We start from the raw sequence: 26,507 nt of genomic DNA, 5'->3' as shown, positions 1-26,507 counted from the left end.
CTAAATAGCTTGCTTCTACCTACTCTGAGCACTGCCTAATCAACTGCTGATTCCTCTGCCACTTAATCTCATTATTCTTTCTCCCACTTATAGTCCTGCTTCAAACTTCAGGATTGGCATTTAATAATGCATTTTTACCAAGAACTTTGCCTTCCTTCCTTGACTGAAATTTTGGTTTTCTTTTTGAGCTTTGTTGCTTTAGGCCACTGATATAGTTTGGATGTTTGTCCCCTGTAAATCTCATGTTGATATGTGAACCCCAAGGTTGAAAGTGGGGCCTAGTGGGAGTTGCTTGTGTCATGGGGACAGAACTCTTATGAAGGGCTTGGTGCCATTCTCGTGGAAATGAGCTCTGGAGAGCTCTATTAGTTCATGTAAGAACTGGCTATTTAAAGAGCCTGGGATTTCCCCCCCTTTTTCTCACTTCCTCTCTCACCACAGGACAAACCTACTCCCCTACTTCCCCTTCACCTTCCTCCATGAGTAAAAGCTTCCTAAGTCCTCATCAGGAGCCTAGTAGATGTGGGTGCTATGCTTTTACAGCCTGCAGAACCATGAGCCAAATAAACTTATTTTCTTAATAAATTACTCAGTCTCAGGTAGTCCTCTATAGTAATGCAAAATGGACTAACACAGCCACCTAAAGTAAATACCCTGTTTTAGCTACACCTGGCTCCCAGAAACCTGTATCCAGGGGTACCCTGGCTAGGTTTTTCCTGGTCCTCGGAGAGGAAACCAGATAACAGGGCTAGCCTATGTTATCCTTAAGGTGAGCCCTAGGTATTCACATGTGCCCTAAGTCACAGTCTTCTCCCTGCCATGTTTACAAAATTCTTACAAATTCCCTGATGGATGGATTTGAACTCCAGTCCATTTGGCCAGGACCATGACACTCTAATTTTTTCTAGTCCCTCAATTTTATTACTTTTGTGGGGGGGAGGTGGATGTGGTGTCCTATATTCATTCATCATCAATAAACACATTGTTAGCACTTCATCTGCTTTGAAGTATTACCAGTCCTAAACACCAGATTGGTACTCCTTGGCTATTCACCATAGTCCAGATCAACCACATCCCTTCAGGCAGCACATCTCTTTAAATAAGACACACTGGGATGATCGCTAACCATCCAGAATCATGCCCTTCAGCTGTGCCAGGCCCCCTCACTCTAGTCCTGGGCTGACCTATCCTTTCTGCTTTACTGATTTATGTGGCTAAAGCCCCACATGTCTCAAAATTTTAAAATGACCAATTTGATACTGTTTTTATTCAGTCATCTATGATTCTCGTTATTTAATGTGCTATCCTTAATATCTCTACCTAGATTATGAACTCCTTCAAGAAGGGAACCATTCCTTGTTCTTACATCTTTCCACATTCCTAGTACATACTGAATATTAGCAGGCTGCATTTAAATTTTCCAGAGCAGAGTCAGGATACATGAGGTGGAGAATTAAAAGGATTGGGAGAGAAGTTACAGTTAAGGGGGAATCTATGTCCCAGTCCTCTAACTGTCCTCCTGGCCTTAGATGAAACATCATTAGAGAATATTGTATGCAGACATTGCAGCACAGGTGAAAGACCAATTGACTAAGAACATGGCATTTGAGTTAGGCAGAAAGGATTTGATCTCTGGATTCAATTTCCATCTTTCTCACTTTCTAGTTGTGGGTATTTGGTCAACACACTTATTCTATTCACCTTAATTTCTTCATTTATACAATTGTGAAGGTAGTAGTATCTATTGTACAATGTTTTGTGATGACTAAATGATATGGTACGTTAAAATGCCTAACACAATGTCTGAGTCATAGGAATGCTCCATAAAGGGTAGCTTTTATGTTGTTACTATAGCTACTTTTTTGTAACTTGAGGCCTAAACACACCATGAGTTTCTATGCATGGATAATACATACCAAGGAAGCAGCTGCAATTCTATTTTTAGATTATTTTCTGTAAATTTCCAATTATAATAATAATAGCAACCAGCATTAATTGAACACTTATCCTATATTGGCTAGATTTCCTACCATAGGAAAAAGTCCATAGGCTAATACCATCTAGCTGTAAGCCTCATGCAAATAATATTCATGCTCTAAAAGACATGATCTTCTGTATTTGGTGGCATGAGGATTTCCAATCTGAAAGTTTACTTTGGATCTGACACATTTTTCCCTGAAAATATGATACATTTTTTGTTGCTTAACTACCTCATGTATCCATTGATTTATAAAATGTTAGAGTCCTTGTCTACAATGATTAGACAAAAAATTAGAATAAGTTTTTTATATGGAAATTCAAAGTAGGATCATTTAGAAGCAGTTTTTTGATAACTTTAAGAATGGCACCTACCATATTTGTCTTTGCAATTTTCAAGATACCATGTGGGGAGGTATGTACACTGTTGGTAAGGAAACTAGCTACATGATATAATAGCTCTTAAGAAACGAAGCTAACCTTCCTCAACTTTGGGTGTTCGTTGCTTCCTCAGCTCGCTAATGATTCACAAGGAGATAAAGAGGAACTAGTCTCATTTCCAGGTGAAAAAAGCCTTAAAGGTCATTTTTCCTTTACAAATCACAGCCTCCCAAATGAAATCTTAATCAAGTCATCATATTATGTCTAGTGTTCTATTGATGTGATTACTAAAAAGTGACTTATTTGGATCTGCCTTTTTATTATTAGTTTCTCCTTTGATTTTTCTATATTAGCTGACATGGAAGGTGTTGATGTTGCTGTACCAGTTACATAAAGTCATAAGAATAGAAGTGAACACGGGTACCCATTCCAGATGAAAGAGTAAGTGGGGGCATATGTCCATTAATATGAGATCTCAGGAGGGGATGAGGAAGGGGAAGGGATATGTAAGCAACATAGAAAAGATCAGGGGTCAGGAGTCTTATGTTCTAGTTCAAGCTATGGGACATCAAGCAAATGATTTAACCTCTCTGGGCTTCAGTTTCCTCTTCTGCTAAAGGTAGATGATAATGTTTACTTAACTTCACAGGTTTGATGTGAGGATCAAATACGTTTCATCTTCCTCACCCTCTGCATTCAATTAATCATCAAATTTTGATGGTTTTACCTACTAAGTATGTTTTGAAATTCTCCATTCCTTACCATCCATCCTATAGCACCTTAAAGTCCTTTGCATGTCTTACCTGCGTTACTCTAATTGCCCCCTAACTTGTTGTAGTGCATTTTAAGAGGCAACAACTTCTTTATAGGTCTTCCAGTCAAGAGATGAATTCTATTTTCCTATTCCTGAATCTGGGCTGGCCTTATGACTTGCTTTGACCAATAGAACAGGGCAAAAGTAACACTGTGCAACTACTGGACAAGGCCTCAGGAGGCTTGTAGCTTCTGCTTTTATTTAATCTCTTGTTGCCCTGAGAATGCCATGTGTATTAGTTTCCTATTGCTGTTATAAAAGACAAAAGCCGCCAGGCGTGGTGGCTCATGCTTGTAATCTCAGCACTTTGGGAGGCCGGGGCGGGCGGATCACGAGGTCAGGAGATCGAGACCACGGTGAAACCCCGTCTCTACTAAAAATACAAAAAAATTAGCCAGGCGTGGTGGCAGGCGCCTGTAGTCCCAGCTACTCGGAGAGGCTGAGGCAGGAGAATGGTGTGAACCCGGGAGGCGGAGCTTGCAGTGAGCCAAGACTGCACCACTGCACTCCAGCCTGGGTGACAGAGCGAGATTCCATCTCAAAAAAAAAAAAAAAAAAAAAAAAGACAAAAGCCACAAACTTAGTAGGTTAAAATAACACAAATTTATCTTATAGTTCTAAAAGTCAGAAACCCAAAACTGCTCTCAGTGGATTCGTCAAAGTGTCATAAGGGCTGCTTTCCTCCTGGAAGCTCAGGGGGAGAATGTTTCCTTACATTTTCCAGCTTCAGTAGGTTGCCTCGGTTCCTTGGTTCATGGCCCAGCTTCCTCGAGCTTCAGAGCCAGCATTGTAGCATATTTAAATCTCTCTCCAACTCTCTCACCTCTGCTTCTGTCATCCCATCTCCTTTTATGACTCTGATCCTTCTGCCTCTCTCTTATAAGGACTGTTGTGATTGGATTGGGCCCACCCAGATAATCTAGAATAATCTCTTCATCTCAAGGTCTGTGTTAGTCTGTTTTATGTTGCTATAAAGAAATACCTGAGGCTGGGTAATTTATGAAGAAAAGAGGTTTATTTGGCTCATGGTTCTGCCAACTGTACAAGCATGGACCAGCATCTGCTTCTGGTGTGGGCCTCAGGAAGCTTTTCATTCATGGGGGAAGATCAAGAGGGAACAGGCATATCACACAGTGAGAGAAGGAGCAAGAGAGAAGGAAGCAAGAGAGATGTCAAGCTCTTTTAAACAACCAGCTCTCTTGTGAACTAATAGAGCAACAACTCACTCATTACTATGTTATATGCTTCTGAGTTTACTCTTGGCTCCTGGCTGACATTTTAGAATTGATGCCATAAGCCCTTACTGGGTCTGCATGTCTAAGTGTCTGTACTTCATAAGGAACTTTACTTCTTTTTTTGTAAGGATATGCCACGGACTGAATTGTGTCCCACCAAAATTCATATGTTGAAGCCCTAACCCTCAATGTGACCGCACTGGAGATAGGCTCTTTTGGAGGTAATTAAGGTTAAATGAGGTCATATGGGTCGGGCCCTAATCTGATAGGACTGTGACCAAAGAAGAGGTCATGTGAGCCACAGCAAGATGGCAGCTACCTACAAGTCAAGAGAAGAGACCTTCAGAATAAAACTTATCTTGCTGGCACCTTAATCCTGGACTTCTCAGCCTCCAGAACTGTGAGGAAAACATTTTTGTTGATTAAGCCACCCAGTTTATGGTGCTTTGTTGATAGCCTGAGTAAACTAAGACACGGTATAATATTTTGCTATGTTTGGGTGATATTAATAAATTAGAATATAAAGTATCTTAGAGGATTCGCTTATAGAGATGATTAAATTCTTATGTAATTAGAATATTCCTAAAATTCTTGGAAAATAAGGAAATTGAATTTCTAATGTTTTTGGTATGTTAGATGTTAAAAGTATTCTCACAGAATTCAGAAACCAATTCAAAACATTTTAAGAATTCAAGTTCACATGATGTAGGTAAGTGCTTGGCAAATGAGACTAGCTTAATATTTTGGCTTAATAAAAGACCTACGTCTTTTCTGATTTATCATTATTAAGTACAAGTGTAGATTTTATTCTACTTTGGCATGTTCTTCCTGAAGTTGTACAGATTTACTGAGGGAATAAGCTAATATTGCATCTACTTAAGGTTCAAGATTATGAAGAACGTAAATTTGTGTTTAATCAAATGGAATAATTATTCTGGCAAACTTTATTTAACCAGTAATTATGTTTTATAGCATATCATCTTGAAGATAATTTCCAAGTCTTTAGATAACTTAAAACATTAAGTTGATAACTTTTTAAATTTTTTAATTTTTATTTTTTAATTTTTTTTATTATACTTTAAGTTCTAGGGTACATGTGCACAACATGCAGGTTTGATACATAGGTGTACATGTGCCATGTTGGTTTGCTGCACCCATTAACTCATCATTTAAATTGGGTATTTCTCCTAATGCTATCCCTCCCCAAGCCCCCCATCCCCCAACAGGCCCTGGTGTGTGATGTTCCCCGCCCTGTGTCCAAGTGATCTCATTGTTCAATTCCCACCTACGAGTGAGAACATGCGGTGTTTGGTTTTCTGTCTTTGTAAAAGTTTGCTGAGAATGAGGGATTCCAGCTTCATCCATGTCCCTGCAAAGGACATAAACTCATCCCTTTTTATGGCTGCATAGTATTCCATGGTGTATATGTGCCACATTTTCTTAATCCAGTCTATCACTGATGGACGTTTGGCTTGGTTTCAAGTCTTTGCTATTGTGAATAGTGCCGAAATAAACATATGTGTGCATGTGTCTTTATAGTAGCATGATTTATAATCCTTTGGGTATATACCCAGTAATGGGATTGCTGAGTCAAATGGTAATTCTAGTTCTAGATCCCTGAGGAATTGCCACACTGTCTTCCACAATGGTTGAACTACTTAACACTCCCACCAACAGTGTAAAAGTGTTCCTATTTCTCCACATCCTCTTCAGTATCTGTTGTTTCCTGTCTTTTTGATGATTGCCATTCTAACTGGTGTGAGATGGTATCTCACTGTGGTTTTGATTTGCATTTCTCTGATGACCAGTGATGATGAGCAGTTTTTCATGTGTCTGTTGGCTGCATAAATGTCTTTTTTGAGAAGTGTCTGTTCATATCCTTTGTCCACTTTTTGATGGGATTGTTTGTTTCCTTGTAAATTTGTTTGAATTCTTTGTAGATTCTGGATATTAGCCCTTTGTCAGATGGGTAGATTGCAAAAATTTTCTCCCATTTTGTAGGTTGCCTGTTCACTCTGATGGCAGTTTCTTTTGCTGTGCAGAAGCTCTTTAGTTTAATTAGACCCCATTTGTCAATTTTGGCTTTTGTTGCCATCACTTTTGGTGTTTTAGTCATGAAGTTCTGCCCATGCCTATGTCCTGTATGGTATCGCATAGGTTTTCTTCTAGGGTTTTTATGGTTTTAGGTCTAACATTTAAGTCTTTAATCCATCTTGAATTAATTTTTGTATAAGGTGTAAGGAAGGGATCCAGTTTCAGCTTTCTACATATGACTAGCCAGTTTTCCCAGCACCATTTATTACATAGAGAATCATTTCCCCCTTTCTTGTTTTTGTCAGGTTTGTCAAAGATCAGATTGTTACAAATGTGTGATGTTATTTCTGAGGCCTCTGTTCTGCTCCATTGGTCTATAAATCTGTTTTGGTACCAGTACCATGCTGTTTTGGTTACTGTAGCCTTGTAGTATAAAGTCAGGTAGCGTGATACCTCCAGTTTTGTTCTTTTTGCTTAGGATTGTCCTGGCAATGCAGGCTCTTTTTGGGTTCCATATGAACTTTAAAGTAGTTTTTTCCAATTCTGTGAAGAAAGTCATTGGTAGCTTGATGGGGATGGCATTGATCTATAAATTACTTTGGGCAGCATGGCCATTTTCATGATATTGATTCTTCCTATTCATGAGCATGGAATATTCTTCCATTTGTTTGTGTCCTCTTTTATTTCGTTGAGCAGTGGTTAGTAGTTCTCCTTGAAGAGGTCCTTCACATCCCTTGTAAGTTGGATTCCTAGGTATTTTATTCTCTTTGAAGCAATTGTGAATGGGAGTTCACACATAATTTGGCTTTCTGTCTGTCTGTTATTGGTGTATAGGAATGCTTGTGATTTTTGCACATTGGTTTTGTATCCTGAGACTTTGCTGAAGTTGCTTATCAGCTTAAGGAGATTTTGGGCTGAGACGATGGGGTTTTCTAAATATACAATCATGTCATCTGCAAACAGGGACAATTTGACTTCCTCATTTCCTAATTGAATGCCATTTATTTCTTTCTCTTGCCTGATTGCCCTGGCCAGAACTTCCAACACTATGTTGAATAGGAGTGGTGAGAGAGGGCATCCTTGTCTTGTGCCAGTTTTCAAAGGGAATGCTTCTAGTTTTTGCCCATTCAGTATGACATTGGCTATGGGTTTGTCATAAATAGCTCTTATTATTTTGAGATAGGTTCCATCAGTACCCAGTTTGTTGAGAGTTTTTAGCATGAAGGGCTGCTGAATTTTGTTGAAGGCCTTTCTGCATCTATTGAGATAATCATGTGGTTTTGTTGTTGGTTCTGTGTATGTGATGGATTACATTTATTGATTGGCGTATGTTGAACCAGCCTTGCATCCCAGGGATGAGGCCGACTTCATTGTGGTGGATATGCTTTTTGATGTGCTGCTGGATTCGGTTTGCCAGTTTTTATTGAGGATTTTCGCATCAATGTTCATCAGGGATATTGGTCTAAATTCTCTTTTTTTGTTGTATCTCTGCCAGACTTTGGTATCAGGATGATGTTGGCCTCATAAACTGAGTTAGGGAGGATTCCCTCTTTTTCTATTGATTGGAATAGTTTCAGAAGGAATGATATCAGCTCCTTTTTGTACCTCTGGTAGTATTTGGCTGTGAATCCGTCTGGTCCTGGACTTTTTTTGGTTGGTAGGCTATTAATTATTATTTCAATTTCTGAGCCTGTTATTGGTCTACTCAGAGATTCAAATTCTTCCTTGTTTAGTCTTGGGATGGTGTATGTGTCCAGGAATTTATCCATTTCTTCTAGATTTTCTAGTTTATTTGCATAGAGGTATTTATATTATTCTCTGATGGTAGTTTTTATATCTGTGGGATCGGTGGTGATAACCCCTTTCTCATTTTTTATTGCATCTATTTGATTCTTCTCTCTTTTCTTCTTTATTTGTCTTGCTAGCAGTCTATCAATTTTGTTGATCTTTCCAAAAAACCAGCTCCTGGATTCGCTGATTTTTTGAAGGGTTTTTTTTTTGTGTGTCTCTACCTCTTTCATTTCTGCTCTGATCTTAGTTATTTCTTGCCTTCAGCTAGCTTTTGAATTTGTTTGCTTTTGCTTCTCTAGTTCTTTTGATTGTGATGTTAGGGTGTCAATTTTAGATCTTTCCTGCTTTCTCTTGTGAGCATTTGGTGCTATAAATGTTCCTCTACACACTGCTTTAAACGTGTCCCAGAGATTCTGGTACATTGTGTCTTTGTTCTCATTGGTTTCAAAGAACATCTTTATTTCTGCCTTCATTTTGTTATTTTCCCAGTAGTCATTCAGAGTAGGTTGTTCAGTTTCCACGCAGTTGTGTGGTTTTGAGTGAGTTTCTTAATCCTGAGTTCTAATTTGATTGCACTGTGGTCTGAGAGACTGTTTGTTGTGATTTCTGTTCTTTTACATTTGCTGAGGAGAGCTTTACTTCCAATTATGCGGTCAATTTTAGAATAACTGTGAAGTGGTGCTGAGAAGAATGTAAATTCTGTTGATTTGGAGTGGAGAGTTCTGTAGATGTCTATCATGTCTGCTTGTTGCAGAGCTGAGTTCAGGTCCTGGATATCCTTGTTAACATTCTGTCTCGTTGATCCGTCTAATATTGACAGTTGGGTGTTAAAGTCTCCCATTATTATTGTGTGGGAGTCTAAGTCTCTTTGTAGGTCTCTAAGGACTTGCTTTATGAATCTGGGTGCTCCTGTGTTGGGTGCATATATATTTAGGATAGTTAGCTCTTCTTGTTGAATTGATCCCTTTACCATTATGTAATGGTCTTCTTTGTCTCTTTTGATCTTTGTTGGTTTAAAGTCTGTTTTATCAGAGACTAAGATTGCAATCCCTGCCTTTATTTTTTTTTTTTTGCTTTCCATTTGCTTGGTAGATCTTCCTCCATCCCTTTATTTTGACCCTATGTGCGTCTTTGCATGAGAGATGGGTCTCCTGAATACAGCATACTGATGGGTCTTGACTCTTTATCCAATTTGCCAGTTGGTGTCTTTTAATTGGGGCATTTAGCCCATTTACATTTAAGGTTAATATTGTTATGTGTGAATCTGATCCTGTCATTATGATGTTTGCTGGTTATTTTGCCCGTTACTTGATGCAGTTTCTCCATGGCATCGATGGTCTTTACAATTTGGCATGTTTTTGCAGTGGCTGGTACTGGTTGTTTCTTTCCATGTTTAGTGCTTCCTTCAGGAGCTCTTGTAAGGCAAGCCTGGTGGTGACAAAATCTCTCAGCATTTGCTTGTCTGTAAAGGATTTTGTTTCTCTTTCACTTATGAACCTTAGTTTGGCTGGATATGAAATTCTGGGTTGAAAATTCTTTTCTTTTAAGAATGTTGAATATTGGCCCCCACTCTCTTCTGGCTTGTAGGGTTTCTGCTGAGAGATCCGCTGTTAGTCTGATGGGTTTCCCTCTGTGGGTAACTCGACCTTCCTCTCTGGCTGCCCTTAACACTTTTTCCCTCATTTCAACTTTGGTGAATCTGACAATTATGTGTCTTGGGGTTGCTCTTCTCAAGGAGTATCTTTGTGGAGCTGTCTGTATTTCCTGAATTTGAATGTTGGCCTGCCTTGCTAGGTTGGGGAAGTTCTCCTGAATAATATCCTGAAGAGTGTTTTCCAACTTGGTTCCATTCTCCCCATCACTTTCAGGTACACCAATCAAACGTAGATTTGGTCTCTTCACATAGTCTCATATTTCTTGGAGGTTTTGTTCATTTCTTTTTACTCTTTTTTCTCTAACCCTGTCTTCTCACTTTATTTCATTAATTTGATCTTCAATCACTTATACCCTTTCTTCCGATCAAATTGGCTATTGAAGCTTCTGCATGCATCATGAAATTCTCATGCCACGGTTTTCAGCTCCATCAGGTCATTTAAGATCTTCTCTACACTGTTTATTCTAATTAGCCATTCATCTAATATTTTTTCAAGGTTTTTAGCTTCCTTGCAATGGGTTCAAACATCCTACTTTAGCTTGGAGATGTTTGTTATTACTGACCTTCTGAAGCCTACTTCTATCAACTCGTCAAAGTCATTCTCCATCCAGCTTTGTTCCATTGCTGGTGAGGAGCTGCGATCCTTTGGAGGAGAAGAGGTGCTCTGATTTTTAGAATTTTCAGCTTTTCTGCTCTGGTTTCTCCCCATCTTTGTGGTTTTATCTACCTTTGGTCTTTGATGTTGTTGACCTACAGATGTGGTTTTGGTGTGGATGACCTTTTTGTTGATGTTGATGTTGATGCTATTCCTTTCTGTTTGTTAGTTTTCCTTCTAACAGTCAGCTGCAGGTCTGTTGGAGTTTGCTGGAGTTCCACTCCAGACCCTGTTTGCCTGGGTATCACCAGCAGAGGCTGCAGAACAGCAAATATTGCACAATAGCAAATATTGCTGCCTGATCCTTCCTCTGGAAGCTTCGTCCCAGAGGGGCAGCTGCCTAAATGAGGTGTCTTTCAGCCCCTACTGGGAGGTGTCTCCCAGTTAGGCTACTCATGGGTCAGGGACCCACTTGAGGAGGCAGTCTGTCCATTCTCAGAGCTCAAATGCCATGCTGGGGGAACCACTGCTATCTTCAGAGCTGTCAGACAGGGACATTTAAGTCTGCAGAAGTTGTCTGCTGCCTCTTGTTCAGCTATGCCCTGCCCACAGAGGTGGAGTCTAGAGGCAGTAGGCCTTGTTGAGCTGCGGTGGGCTCCACCCAGTTCGAGCTTCCCGGCTGCTTTGTTCACCTACTCAAGCCTCAGCAATGGCAGATGCCCCTCCCCGAGCCATGCTGCTGCCTCGCAGTTCAAACTCAGACTGCTGCACTAGCAGTGAGCACGGTTCCATGGGCATGGGACCCACCAAGCCAGGCACAGGAGAGAATCTCCTTGTCTGCCAGTTGCTAAGACCTTGGGAAAAGTGCAGTATTTGGGCGGGAATGTCCCATTTTTCCAGGTAATCTGTCACAGCTTCCCTTGGCTAGGAAAGGGAAATCCCCCAACCCCTTGTGCTTCCTAGGTGAGGCGATGCCCCGCCCTGCTTCAGCTTGCCCTCCGTAGGCTTCACCCACTGTCCAACCAGTCCCAATGAGATGAACCAAGTACCTCAGTTGGAAATGCACAAACCACCCATCTTCTGTGTCAATCATGCTGGGAGCTGCAGACTGGAGCTGTTCCTATTTGGCCATCTTGGAATGCCCACCCCAGCTGATATCCTTTTGGGTTAATTAATAGTCACTGGATATCTAGATCATTTCTAAGTAGGATAGAATGCCAAAATATTGATTACTAATCATAATATTAAGCTTATATACTTTTGCTTCTTATTTGTATATGCTACAGAGAGATGATATATTTGGGTCTGTTAATGAACATGTTCACTTTGCAACTTTGAGAAATCATATAAAGTATGACTGTAGAAAGTTGCATTATGTGTATTCATGAGCTCTGCTAGATTGCAAGGATGGACTGCAAGGAAGTTTACACTGTGAAGTAGAAATTGCTTTGGTTAAAAGTTAAAATTAATATATGTGAATGAGACTATGTAGGAGTAATAGTTTCAGAGAATTACAACTGTGTTTGATGTATTTTGATTTTCCATGGAAAGGAGTAGTTTCTTCCCAAAGGAGTTTTTTTTTTTATTCTATTTTTTCACTCTTCAAATCTCTTTGTGCTCTTAAAGCTTATTGAGGACCCCATAGAGCTTTTTTTTGTAGGTTCTAACTACTGATACTTACTATATTGGAAATTGAAACTGGGGAATTTTTAAAATGCACACTTATTGATGAATTCAAAGATAGCAACAATGAACACACTGAATGTTACTAATAATATTATGAAATTAATTCTGACCTTGTGGACATCCTGATATGGGTCCTAAAGTGTCAGTTTATTCCAGAATATGAAGGAGTATAATGATAGACAAAAGGTAGAAATACATTTTACTTCCCTTGCTTTATAATACCTGAGTTTGAAAAGTTATGAACTGTGTTAAAAACCTTAGCAGAGTTTGCTTAAATTGATAGGCCTGTCTCCTTGGTTCATTGCCTTCACCTACTATAAGAAAGGTTATTTTTTTATTGTTGCAATTGTTGTTGTTTTCCGTTATTCTGCTTAGATAACAAAGATTTGTGTCATATCACAATAAGATTCTATGGTTTATGTTGTCTGTATAATGTCCTTGGTCATTCAAGAAAACAAAGTTTCCTCACAAAAACAAACATTCATTACAATCATGTTATCTTCTAAGTTTTGTTTTAATGTTCTATTGACATTTTGAAATGAATAGCCAAGTATTATTTCTCAGGCACCTATGATCCAATTTGTATCTTAAATGTTCAAATACCATGACATTTTTTATTTTTGCCTTCCCCAAGTCTAATCCTGCATATAAAAAAATAAAATAAAGCTTTCACCTTATCTTTTACAACTAAAATTACCTTTTTAGGCCCTGTGCAATGGCACAAAGATTTTTTCCTTCATCTAGTAAAATGAGAGGTGCTAAAAATAATTAGGTTTATTGATATGTTACTGCTGATGAGTTCTATGAGAACAGTTTTCAAATCAGAAAAGATGCTCAGCCTTCTGTAAGTTAAATTTGTGTGGGTAAAATATTATTGGTATAAATATTTCAGAAATGGTATGCTGTTTGGGAAATTTCAAGAAATTTGTCAAAGCCCTTGCTGTCCATGATATATATTTTTATTTATCAGAGTGCTAGTGGTGTTTTGTCTGCTATTAGATGACAGCAGTATAGTGTTATCAGTCATAATTTCAGTTATTTTAAAAAATATTAACTTGGTTATAACTTTGCTTCTTTAAATTGAAAATGGCATCTTCTAGGCCACTAGATTTCAAATAGGAATTCACATCACTTAACTATGGAGTTTTATTAATATACAGATGTTTGTGGTGTATTCCATACTTACTGAATCTTTTTACTTAATATTGACATATTCTTGGTATATTCTTACTACATGCTTAGTATATTTACTGCATATTATGTCAGACTTATATGTTATATCTCAAGATTTTTTCTCTGTAAAGGATATATTCATCTATTTTTTATAATTTAGATGTAATGTTCACTATTTTCTTTAATAATAGATTTAATCACTGTTTATAATTATTTTGTCTAAAACTTTTTTCGGCAGGCTTAACTATCTTGTTTTGCATGTCAAAGAAACAACCAAATTTTATTGTCAGCTGCATTTTTCTTACAACAAATGCTCATTAGACCTTTCACTTTTGAAAGCTATTAGTAATAACTAACCATAGTCTTTTGTCCTAGATTTTTTTTTTGTTTGTTTTACTCTGATCCTTTCTTGAAAGCATATGCAATCAACTACAGTCCTCAGTGCTTCGTCATTAAAAAAGGATGACTGTCTCAGAGCTGCATGGAAAAGGATTACGACAGGTACTTTTGGGTATAGGCTTCTGCTAATACAAGATCTTATGGAGCAAGAATTATTATATAAGACTGAATGATACGATGTAATTTTTTTTTTTTTTTTGAGACAGAGTTTTGCTCTTTCGCCCAGGCTGGAGTAAAATGGTGCCATCTTGGCTCACTGCAACCTCTGCCCCCTGGGTTCAAGCAATTATCCGGCCTCAGCCTCTTGAGTAGTTGGGATTATAGGCACCTGCCACCACACCCAGCTAATTTTTGTATTTTTAGTAGAGACAGGGATTCGTCATGTTGGCCAGGCTAGTCTGGAACCCCTGACCTCAGGTGATCTATCCGCTTTGGCCTCCCAAAGTGCTAGGATTACAGGCGTGCACCACTGTGCCTGGCCTATGATGTAAATTTTTAAATAATATTGTTGATGTTTTAATGTTTTATTTTCAAGATGTATAAGGAAGTCCTTTGTCTTCTATGCTATTGTTGGGGCTCAGAACATGATACCCCGAAGTATGGCACCTTGGCATACTGAATACTTTGAATTGAAGGAAACTAGAAAGGCCTCAGAAACAAGGTCTTTCTGATCTTCTTACATTCTCCTGTCTCCTCCTCCTTGTTCTCCCCCAAAGCAAGTCATGGAAACCAGAATTCCTCTTCTCCAAAGAGGGTCATGAAAACTAGAACCCCTCTCCCCAAAAGCAAGCCATTAAACCTAGAAAGGTAACTCTCTCCCTGTTCCCCTTTCCCTTGAAGACCTTCATTCCAGAGGGGTTGTGTATCATACTGAGGAAGAAGAAATGCTACACAGGGAGGTCAACCGGTCTCTGAACAGATAGGCCTTGCTGGATCCCCCCACTCAATCTATTACCATTAGGTCATACTCTTCTGTCTAATCACATTTCTACATGGCTATCCATTCTTTATTGAACCTAAGTATATAGACGGTTTCCTCTAGGTTTGGGGGTCCTCATTTCCGAAGGCTCCTGTGTCATGTAAAATTTTGATTAAATAAATTTGTCATGCTTGTCTCTTGTTAACCTATCTTTTGTTATAGGAGTCTTGGCTGTTACCCTTATGATTGGTGAGGAAAGGTATCACACTTTTGTACCTTTACACTATCTATAACTTATAATAATTTAGTAGACTCTGCTTTTATAAACTGAAATGAAATATTTATAAATGATATTTTATTCCCCTTGTTGACCCCTTCAGAATTCAGAAACTGTTATCGAACATTTTTATTTTCATAGCAATGTAGTGACTTGCATAGTTGCAGTAAGAATTTATTCTCCTTTTACTGGAGAATAATTGGAAACATTGGTTATATAACCAAGGACTTGCCTAGGATGTTATATGTGAAAATTATGCTTATTCAATTAGATATGAACAGATACTTTTAAGGCACCAAAGCTGACTTTATAAAGCCAATGCTTACAAAGTAAACTTGGGAAAACTGGCATGGTATCTGGCTTCCAGGGTTCTCAGACTTACAGATGAGTAAGGAAGGTCACTTCCTGGCAAGCCAGGGACTTTAGGATGTTTTGAGAACCTTAAAAAGAAAGAAATTCAGGCCAGGTGCTGTGGCTCATGCCTGTAATCCCAACACTTTGGGAGGACGAGGCGGGCGGACCACGAGGTCAGGAGATCTAGACCATCCTGGCTAACATGGTGAAACACCGTCTCTACTAAAAATAGAAAAAGTTAGCCAGGCATGGTGGCTCATGCCTGTAGTCCTAGTTACTTGGGAGGCTGAGGAGGAGAATCACTTGAACCTGGGAGGCAGAGGTTGCAGTGAGCCGAGATCGCACCACTGTACTCCAGCCTGGGTGACAGAGCGAGACTCGGTCTCAAAAAATAAAAAAAGAAAGAAAGAAATTCACCCATATTTGTAGGTACTATTGGCAAAATCCTTGTTTCCTAGCCTCAAGTCCACACATAATAAAGAGCTTTTAAAAGTCCAATCTGAGATTCTTTATGAAAACATCCATCAAAATAAACTTAAGAAGGTCCATATGGCAAATTAGCACACTTGCTGCACCTTCATAAATAATTAGGTCCAGTCTGATGATATGTCTTATTTTTCGATCAAGATAATTTTTCAGGCTTTTTTGATCAAAAAGGAGGGGAATTTTAGTAAAAATTGATATGTTTTGGTGGGAAATGATACATCATCTCTAGCGTATCCTTTAGGCCTGATTTAAGCAAAATCATTGTTCTGTTCATTGTTCCTTGTCTGAATTATTTTGCAACTTCTTGTAAGTTGAAGGTAACTGATATATAAATTCTACTCTTTCTGTTAGACATTTGGCTCCTCCATTTCACCTTGGAAAAACCAGTTTTGTCTCCATTTGTCAACATTCTTTTACTCCATAAAAATTTTAGCTCTTTTGACTTTTATTTTGAACCAGTTATAATATCTGCCTGGTTCCCTCATACTGTATGAATAAAATAAATCTTTAATCAATTTTTGTGTATGTATGAAAGTCATGATTTCACCTTGTTCTGAAAGTGAACTTTTAACAAGATATTTAACTCCTGGTTATCTTTCTGAGTTTAAATCATAGAGCTAGTCATGTTCCCCCTAGTAAGGAACTTTATGATTTAACAAAAAGTATCTACAAAAGAAGTGCTTGATCTGCCATGACATACAACTTGGATTATAACTTAAGTAGAGCCTCAAGTGTCATTACAGTATCATAGCTTGTTGTTCATGCATCTTTCATTATGATTCCATATAGCAAATAAGTCTAGGGGATTAGAAGGAAGCTGTGAAAAGTAATTAAGAAATGACTTTGTCTAGCACATGATAGTAAAAAAAAAAAAAAGAAACTTTTCTGCAAGCCATTCCTTGACATATTTGGAGGCTGTAATCCATCCCCTAACCAAATAATATCTTGCCTTTTTCATTTATGCATTTTTTTATTGTGCACACATATTTTAAAACTAATGTTTCTGCTTGTTATAGAAAATTATGTTTTAGTTATATGCAATATAAATTAACCTTTGTTACTCTCTAGTTTGCCAAAGGAAGACAAGAGAATTGTTGCTCTCTGATAAGAACTGGTATCTCCTTAGGGCTCTCCACAGGGATTGGGTGGGGGTTGCAATTTCAAGTATCAGAGACTTTTGATCTTAAACTCTGGCTATTACCCTACTGAGTCCTAGTATCAACTATTCAGAAGTTAGGAAAAGACAAAAAAATCAGTGGCAATAGACTTCGTAACCTGAAGAACAGCTATGAGCACCAGGTCTCCTATAAAATGCATTGTGACTGTCTATATGTTCCATTAAATTTACTGTTCATCTGAGTAGAAGGGTGGTTTACAGAGGCTAGGAAGGGTAATGAGGGTTGGGGGGGATGGGGATGGTCCATGGATGCAAAAAGCAGTTAGAAATAATAAATAAGGCCTAGTATTTGATAACACAACAGGGTGATTACAAACAAAAATAATTTATTGTACATTTAAAAATAACTAAATGAGTATAACTGGATTGTCTGTAACACAAAGGAAATATGCTCGAGGGGATGAATACCCCATTTTTGATGATTTGATTATTAGGCATTGCATGCCTGTATCAAAACATCTCATGTACCCCATAATATAACACCTATTATATACTCACAAGGTTTTTTAAAAGTTTATTGCTCATGTGTTACTCATATGTTATGTCAGTACTGAATCTTACAGACTAATATTTATGTATTGTTTGTGTTTTCTCTCTTTTTTTATTATTCACCTCTATTCTCTATACATTTGTCAACATCTCTTGGTTTTAGTTACTAGGCACAGGATAATGTAACCATACTTTTGATATCAGGCAAAGAATTGGAGCTTCAGGAGGTGACATAAACTCCCTATTGGCACTTAACTACAAATGGGCAGGGGATACAGCTTTCTTCTCAGGAAATGTTCTTCTGGAATAGCTTCACTTCATTAATAGGCCAATATGTGGTAGAATTTGACCACACTGCAATCTCCATCAGAACATTATTTAACTTCCATTTAATCTTTTTTTTTTTAGAGGATACATACTAGGGATAATTTTGGCCCCCTAGGGTACATTTGGTAATGTCTGGAGCCATTTTGGGTTGTCACAACTGGTGGGAAATGCTACTGACATTTAGCTGGTAAAGGCCAGTGGTGTACTACTAAACAGCAGAGGACAGCCCCTTTTTCCACCAAAAAAATCTTTCAAATCCTAAATGTCAACAGTACTGAGATTGAGAGAGCTTGGATTAGTGTGTCAACAATGCTGTTTGCCTGTTATTGAACTGCTTCATTTCAAATAAGTATTACCAAGAAAAAAATACTTTCTGACTTTTGTAAAATCAGATTGTTAAAGTTGTCTGCAATTTAATGCAAGTATTTCTCTTTGTTTGTTCTATAGAGCCTGGTGATTAGGAGTAGAGGAAATTACAGAAGTTTAAATAACACAGAATGAGCAAAGTAGTGTGAGCTTTAGAATGTGCAGTATATATAGATGCTTATTGAATAAAATCATCAAGTTAAAGAAGTTTTACTTGTCCTATGGGATCCAATGCTTACATTTCATGCAAAGAGGGTTAATTTCTCAGCAACTGTTAGAACTAGTGACATTTTCTTTGATCTGGCAGTGTTCAATGACAATTTTCCCTTGTAATCTAAGTTATCAACTTTAAAATATCTTCAACACACAGAGCTGGAAACAGAAAGATAAACTATACTAAATTATTTACATTATCCAATGAAAGAGTAACATGTCTTTTAAATGTGACACAAGTGTTAATAAACACTTGTAATAAACAAAAACAAGAATAATAACAACCACAAGAGACACTGGAAACTTTAAAAAATTAGAGGTTTACTTCACATAGCAAACAGCAGAAAATAATGAAATTACTGTGTATCTTGTTAAATATAATTTAAGAAGAAATTTCATGTCACACCTGATCATTTAGTAAATAAATATGTTATCACTAAAGCATTATGATTTAGTATAACTGTTTCTCTGATATAATAGCACTAGTCGAGGAAAACGAAAATACTACGTAATTATTATTGAGTTTTGACAAGGTGTCATGTAGTTACACATTCAGTTGTTACTATGCAATTATTGAAGAAGACATTTATCTAACACTTTTGTGCCTTGGGAAGCAGCCCATGCAATGTGGTATCAAGCAAAATCTAATGGTAAAACCAATTTCCCAATATTTGTAGCAGTAACCTTTAGCAGGTTCCTTTAGAGACATAGATGTTCAAGTGACAGAGATTCCCTTTTGCCAAAGGGCAAACATCAGGTACAAGAGAATACCTTTTTCCTACATTACTTTAGTTAGCCCCATCTTGCTTTCCTGTGTATAGTCCCTAAGTGGATTCTATTGAGTCTGATGCCATCAAGGAAAAGATAAGTTTTCTGTGGTCTCTTCATAATCAGCTCAGTCCACCTAGGGAGACCGAAAAGCTCTCCTGCCTTCCAGCTAACCAATCAAGGAGAAATTGTGTCTAGAAAAATATTTATCATTACCAACAGACTGCATCAAACTACGATGAGATGGAAGCTACTGTGAAAGAGCTCTAGTCTGGCCTGTGATGTTTTGGTGATCTTAAATGAGCTCATTACTTTCTACCAGTGGAAGAGGTACCCAGGTGGACACAATTTTTATTTTTAAAAATTGTTTTAGAAGGCTTATGCTGTGCTCACTTTGATAGCACATATACTAAAATTGGTACAAAAACAGAGGAGATTAGCATGGCCCCTGCACAAGGATGTCACGCAAATTCATGAAGTGTTCCATATTTTTAGCTAGACTAATAAAGAAGAAAAGAGAGAAGAATCAAACGGACACAATAAAAAATGAAAAAGTGGATATCACCACTGACCCACAGAAATATAAACAACCATCAGATAATACTATTAACAGATCTATGCAAATAAAGTAGAAAATCTAAAGAAAACAGATAAATTCCTGGACACATACACCCTCCCAAGACTGAACCAGGAATAGGTTGAATCCCTCAATAGACCAATAATAAGTTCCAAAATTAAAGCAATCATAAATAGCTAACCAACAAAAGAAAGCCCAAGACCAGTTGGATTTACAGCTGAATTCTACCATAAATACAAACAGGAGCTGATACCATTTCTTCTGAAACTATTCCAAATAATTGAAAAGGAAGGACTCCTCCCTAACTCATTCTATGAGGCCAGCATCACCCTGATACCAAAACCTGGCAGAGATACAACAAAAAAAGAAAACTTCAGGCCAATATCCCTGATGAACATTGATGCAAAAATTCTCAATAAAATATGGCAAACTGAATCCAGCAGCACCTCATGAAACTTATCCACTGCGATCAAATTGGCTTCATTCCCAGGATGCAAGGCTTGTTCAACATATGCAAATCAATAAACGTAATTCATCACATAAATAGATCTAAAGACAAAAACCACATGATTATCTCAATAGATGCAGAAAAGGCCTTCAATAAAATCCAACTTCCTTTCATGTCAAAAACTCTCAGTAAACTAGGTATTGAAGGAACATACTTCAAAATCATAAGAGCCATTTATGACAAACCCACAGCCAATATCATATTGAATGGGCAAAAGCTGGAAGCATTCCTCTTGAAAACCAGTACAAGACAAAGATGCCCTTTCTCACCACTCCTATTCAACATAGTATTGTAAGTTCTGGCCAGGGCAACCAGGCAGGAGAAATAAATAAAGGGTATTCAAATAGGAAGGGAGGAAATCAAAATGTCCTTGTTTGCAGATGACATGATCCTATATCTAGAAAACCCCATCGTCTCAGCCCCAAAGCTTCTTAAGCTGATAAGCAACTTCAGCAAAGTCTCAGGATACAAAGTCAATGTGCAGAAGTCACAAGCACTCCTACACACCAACAACAGGCAAGCAGAGGGCCAAATCATGAATGAACCCCCATTCGCAATTGCTACAAAGAGAATAAAATACCTAGGAATACAGCTAACAAGGGAAGTGAAGTTCCTTTTCAAGGAGAACTACAAACCACTGCTCAAGGAAACCAGAGGGGACACAAACAAATGAAAAATATTCCATGCTCATGGATAGGAAGAACCAATATCATGAAAATGACCATATTGCCCAAAGTAATTTATAGATTCAATGCTATTCCCATTAAACTACCATTGACATTCTTCACAGAATTAGAAAAAAACTATTTTAATTTTTTTATGGAACCAAAAAGAGCCCATATAGCCATGACAATCCTAAGCAAAAAGAACAATGCTGGAGGCATCACGCTACCAGACTTTAAACTATACCATAAGGCTACAATAACCAAAACAGCATGGTAATGGTGCAAAAAGAGACACAGACCAATGGAACAGAAGAGAACTCAGAAATAAGATTGCACATCTACAACCATCTGATCTTTGACAAATTTCACCAAAAGAAGCAATGGGGAAATAATCCCTCATTTAATAAATGGTGCTGGGAGAACTGGCTATCCATTTGCTCAAAATTGAGACTGGACCCCTTCCTCATACCTTACTAAAAAATTAACTCAAGATGGCTTAAAGGGTTAAATGTAAAACCCAAAACTATAAAAACCCTAGAAGAAAATCTACGCAGTAACATTCAGGACATAGGCATAGGCAAAGATGTCATGATGAAATAACCATAAGCGATTGCAATAAAAGCAAAAATTGATAAATGGGATCTAATTAATGAGCTCTGCACAGAAAAAGAAACTATCATTAGAATGAACAGGCAACCTACAGAGTGGGAGAAAATTTTTTCAATTTATCCATTTGACAAAGGTCTAATATCCAGAATCTACAAGGAACTCAAACAAATTTACGAGGTAAAAACAAACAACCCCATTAAAAAGCAGGCAAAGAACATGAACAGACACTTCTCAAAAGAAGACATTCACACAGCCAACAAACATATGAAAAAAAGATCAACATCACTGATCATTAGAGAAATACAAATCAAAACCACAATGAGATACCATCTCACACCAGTCGGAACAGCCATTATTAAAAAGTCAAGAAACAACAGATACTGGCGAGGTTGCAGAGAAAGAGGAACACTTTTACACTGTTGGTGAGAAAGTAAATTAGTTCAACCATTGTGGAAGACGGTGTGGCAATTCCTCAAAGATCTAGAACCAGAAATACCATTTGACCCAGCAATCCCATTACTGGGTAGATACTCAAAGAAATAAATGATTCTATTACAAAGATATGTGCATGTGTATGTTCATTGCAGCACTATTCACAATAACAAAGACATGAAATCAACCCAAATGTCCATCAATGGTAGACTGGATAAAGAAAATATGGTATATATATATACCATGGAATACTATGCAGCCATAACAAGGAATGAGATCATGTCCTTTGCAGGGACATGGATGAAGCTGGAAGCTATAATCCTCAGCAAACTAATGCAGGAACAGAAAACCAAACACCAAATGTTCTCATTTATAAGTAGTAGCAGAACAATGAGAACACATGGACACAGGGAGGGGAACAACACACTGGGGCCTGTCAGCGGGTGGGGTGGGGGTAGGGAGAGTATTAGGAAAAACAGCTAATGCATGCTGGGCTTAATACCTAGATGATGGGTTGATAGGTCCAGCAAACCATCATGGCACATGTTTACCTATGTTACAAACCTTCACATACTGCATATGTACCCCAGAACTAAAACTAAAAATAAAAATAAAGCCTTATGCTTCTGGGAAGATAGAGTCGCTATAATTTCTCCTATTTTTCCCACAAGGTACAACTAAGCTGTCTGGATATTATGTATAAAGCAAACATAAGATGATGCTGAAAAACAGGGAGAAGAAGGCAGACAGGCTAAGGACTACAGGACACAAGGAACGACACAGTGGTTAGGTCCCTGGGTCTTCTTTGTGTCTCATATACACCAGAGTTGTTACTGAACAAGCCAGAAACCCAGAAATGGCAACAGTTGCAGGCATAAAAAGCCCAACAAAGACCTGCTCTTTCTATCTAAAAGACTAAAAAAGGGGAAGCCTAGAAAGATAGAAAGCCTTTGGATAATAATTATTATAGTCCAACCAAACATCACAGAAAAAAATATGGTACCACCCCTGCCCATGCCAGCAAAGGATAATTGGAGAGCCTAGACATTCACTCTTAGGATGCTGTAACAAGTTGTCTAGCACGCCATTGGGATGGTATCAGAGATGGCCAAATAGAAAGCTAAGACTTTAATCCCTGCTTGTTGTTAATGAGAATCACACTCCTCTCGTCCCTTTGCAGTATCTATGTGAGACACCATGTGAGAAGTCTGGACTTGTACCCCGACTCAGCTGTAATGAGACATCCCTCTACCCCCTACAGGGGTTCTGTCGGAGGAGGCCTTTCACAATTGCCAAGTAATAATAAAGCCACCTCCACCAAGGTATCAATGGAGACCATGGAAGAACCTGGAACTCTCACCTATGTAGTACTAGTTAGGAGACTCTCGCTTTGGCTGTCAGTGGAGGCTGAGTGGGGAACCTGGGCTTCTACCTTCACCTAGCAACAATGAGCTAATTTCCCTATTTTCCCTGATGGAGCAGTATTAGAGAAAGCTAAAATAGAAGATTTAAATAACAACATAGTACAAAACGTCTAGGTTTAAACTGGAAGCTAGTAGTTATACCAAAAATAGGAAAATCTCAAAAAAATGAACAAAGATAATGGATACCAACACCAAGATGATAGAGATGTTAAAATTATGTGGCAATTATTTAAACAGTCATAATAAAAACTTCAGCAAACAATTATGAAGATACATGAATCAAGTTTAAAAATAGGAAGCCTCAGTATAGTAATAGAAAGTCCCAGCAAAGAATTAGAAATATAAAGAACGAAATGAAAATTCCAGAATTAAAAAGTACAATAAGTGAAATAGAAAGCTCAATAATAGATGGGCTCAAAAACAGAATGGAGGGGAAAGATGAAATAAACCATTGAATTGAAAATAGAATAGTAATTACTCATTCTGGACAGTAGAGAGGAAATAGACTGGAAAAAAAAATGAATAGATAGTCTAGGACCTGTGTGACTATAACAAAAGGTTTCACATTCAAGCCGTTGGAGTCCTGGGGAGAAAAGGAAATGATGTCGGCACTCAAATAAATAACGCCTAAAAATGTCCCATATACGGTATAAATATAAACCTATAGATTTAAAAAGTTGGGTGCACCTCTAACAGGGTAAACACAAAGAAATCCATACCAAGACACATTATATTTAAACTTCTAGAAACTAAACACAAAGACAAATTTTTGAAAGCAGTCAGAGCCAAATGACCCCTTTTCAACAGCTGAAAATCACTGCTCTTAGTCAATACCATGCTGGAAGTTCTAGCCAGTGCAATAAAGCAAAACAATAAAATAAAAGACATGCAAATTGGAAAGAAAGAAATAAAACTGCCTCTATTTCCAGATGACATAACGTCTATGTTGAAAATCCTAGAGAATCTATAAAAAAATAAAAAACAACTCCTAGAACTAATAAGAGAGTTTAGCAATGTTTCAGGATATAATACAAGCATACAAGAATCAATTGTATTTCTATAAACTAAGCAATCAATTCATAGACACCAATTAGAAATATAAAAACCAGCCAGGCATGGTGGCTCATGCCTTTAATCCTAGCCCTTTGGGAGGCCAAGGCTGATGGATCACCTGAGGTCAGAAGTTTGAGACCACCTTGGCCCACATGGCAAAACACCATCTCCACAAAAAATACAAAAATTAGCAGGGCGTGGTGGTGGGTGCCTGTAACCCCAGCTACTCGGGAGGCTGAGGCAGGAGAATCGCTTGAACCTGGGAGGCGGAGGTTGTAGTGAGCCAAGATCGAACCATTGCACTCCAGCCTGGGTGAAAGAGCAAAACTCTCTCTCAAAATAAATAAATAAATAATAAATATTATATATTATATATATGTATGGTATATATATAATATATATATACACACACACACCAAAAAATATTTTATATATAGTGTCATTTACAATCATTGAAAAAATAAAGTACTTAGGTGTAAGTCTAACAAAACATGTGCTGGACTTGTACGTCAAAAATATGGAACACTGAATGAATGAATCATAAAGGATCTAAATAAATAGAGAGACACAGTGTATTCATGAATTGGATGACTCATCATAGTACAGATGTCAATTTACCCCAAATTGTTATAAAGGTTTAATGCATTACTATCAACATTCCAGTTAGATTTTTTTTTTAGATATAGACAAGATTGGCAGGGTGCGGTGGCTTACACCTGTAATCCCAGCACTTTGGGAGGCTGAGGTGGGGGGATCACGAGATCAGGAGATCGAGACCATCCTGGCTAACACTGTGAAACCCCGTCTCTACTGAAAATATACAAAAAATTAGCTGGGTGTGGTGGCGGGCTCCTGTAGTCCCAGCTACCAAGAGGCTGAGGCAGGAGAATGGCATGAACCCGGGAGGCGGAGCTTGCAGTGAGCCGAGATCGTGCCACTGAACTCCAACCTGGGCAATAGAGCGAGACTCCGTCTCAAAAAAAAAAAAAGATATAGACAAGATTACACTAAATTTATGTGAAAAGTCAAAGAACTTAGAATAGCTAAAACAATATTGCAAAAAAAAAGTAGGAAAAATCAGTCCATTTGATTCATTTGATTTCAAGATTTATTATATAGCTATAGTCATCAAGACTGTGTGGTCTGGTGGAGATATATATATATATATATATATATATATATATATACAGGAAACCCAGAAATAGAGCCACACAAATATTCCCAGCTGATTTTTTACAAAAATGTAAAAGTACTTTAAGTACTTCAATGGAGGAAAGACAGGCTTTTCAACAAATGTTGCTAGAAAAACTGGACATCCACGGGCAAAAAATAATGAACCGTGAACTAAGTCTCACAAATTATATAATAAACATAATTCAAAATGGACTGAGGACTTAAATGTAAAATGTAGCACTGTAAAAGTTTTAGAAAAATAAAAAAATTCAACATTCTCAAAATAACATAATTACAGAAATGGAGAGAAGTTTAGTGGTTGCCAGGAGTTAAATAGGGGATAGCGGTGGGAGGGAAATGGGTGTTACTATAAAAGTGCAACATGAAGGATTTCTGTCAGGATAGAACTGTTCTGTGTTATGATACTGTATCAATGTTAGTATCTTGGTTGTCAGATTGTGCTATAGTTGTAGAAGAGTTTACCACTGGGGAAAACTGGGTAAAGAGTATATGGGATCTCTCTGAATTATTTATTACACCTGCATGTGATTGTACAATGGTCATCTCAAAATTTAAAAATTAATTAGAAAAATTTCTTTGGGTGTAAAAAGAAGAGAAGAATGCAGCAAGATCAGGACAATGTGATGCTTGAGTTTATCTTCCAAGAAATGAAGTCTCAGGTATTTGGCTATGGGGTACCAAGGTGAAATTGTGGGTGGGACGAGCCAGGATTTTCTATACATAATTAATATAAAATGTTTACCCCTTTCACATCCTTTGGGGACATTAAGCACATGTGCAGAAGACGGAGAAAACCTGAACCAATGAATCCCAGAAAGCGTACCGAATGAGAAATAATCAACGTGGGAAATCTTTTATTGCTTTTTTGTACGAGGTTAAGAAACACCCACCCTGCTTTTTACTCTAACTTATTTTGGAATCCACATAATT

General features: G+C 37.8%; 1 protein-coding gene and 1 non-coding gene across 2 annotated transcripts in view; one reads left to right on the top strand and one right to left on the bottom strand.

The window, feature by feature from the left end:
* Nucleotides 1–26,507, bottom strand: part of IL1RAPL2 (interleukin 1 receptor accessory protein like 2) — a 1,171,118-nt gene that overhangs the window by 69,384 nt on the left and 1,075,227 nt on the right. The gene's annotated exons all lie outside the window — the stretch shown is intronic.
* Nucleotides 19,501–19,608, top strand: LOC115833383. The gene has a single exon (XR_004028820.1). It is a non-coding gene; the product is annotated as a U6 spliceosomal RNA (small nuclear RNA).

The sequence above is a fragment of the Nomascus leucogenys genome, chromosome X (genome assembly GCF_006542625.1).
Source record: "Nomascus leucogenys isolate Asia chromosome X, Asia_NLE_v1, whole genome shotgun sequence".
NCBI classification, from domain to species: domain Eukaryota; kingdom Metazoa; phylum Chordata; class Mammalia; order Primates; family Hylobatidae; genus Nomascus; species Nomascus leucogenys.
This window is presented reverse-complemented; position numbering and strand designations above follow the sequence as displayed.